Below are 571 nucleotides of genomic sequence, written 5' to 3' on the forward strand. Positions count from 1 at the left end.
GAAGCTGCACTGAAGGAATAGGCAAAAAACAAGGCTCCGGGAATTAAAGGAATACCCATTGAGATGTTTCAACAAACAGATGCTGCACTGGAGGCACTCACTGGCCTTTGCCAAGAGATTTGGAAGACAGTACCCGGCCAACTGACAGACGAGATCCATATTTGTAACCATTCCAAAGAAAGGTGATTCCACAGTATGTGGAAATTATCAAACAGTATCATTGATATCACACACAAGTAAAATATAACTCAAGTTAATTCAAAAATGATTGCAGCAGTATATCGACAAAGATCTTCCAGAAATGCAAACTGGATTCTGAAGGAGATGTGGAATGAGGGATATCATAGCTGATGTATTCATATATAAACAATTACTATTTATTAACTGATCAGCAACTGTCCATTTAAAAGAGGCCAATATACATGTTACATACCAAAAAATAATTCTGATTCATAGAGATCCAATAGGACAGAGTAGTACTGTCCCATAGGGCTTTGAACACTGGCAATCTTCACGGAAGCAGACTTCCTCATGTTTTTTTCTCACAGTGGCTACTGGATTCAAACTGCCG

Source organism: Orycteropus afer, unplaced genomic scaffold (assembly GCF_000298275.1).
Source record: "Orycteropus afer afer isolate SDZICR_OR568_19922 unplaced genomic scaffold, OryAfe1.0 scaffold00531, whole genome shotgun sequence".
Classification (NCBI taxonomy): Eukaryota; Metazoa; Chordata; class Mammalia; order Tubulidentata; family Orycteropodidae; genus Orycteropus; species Orycteropus afer.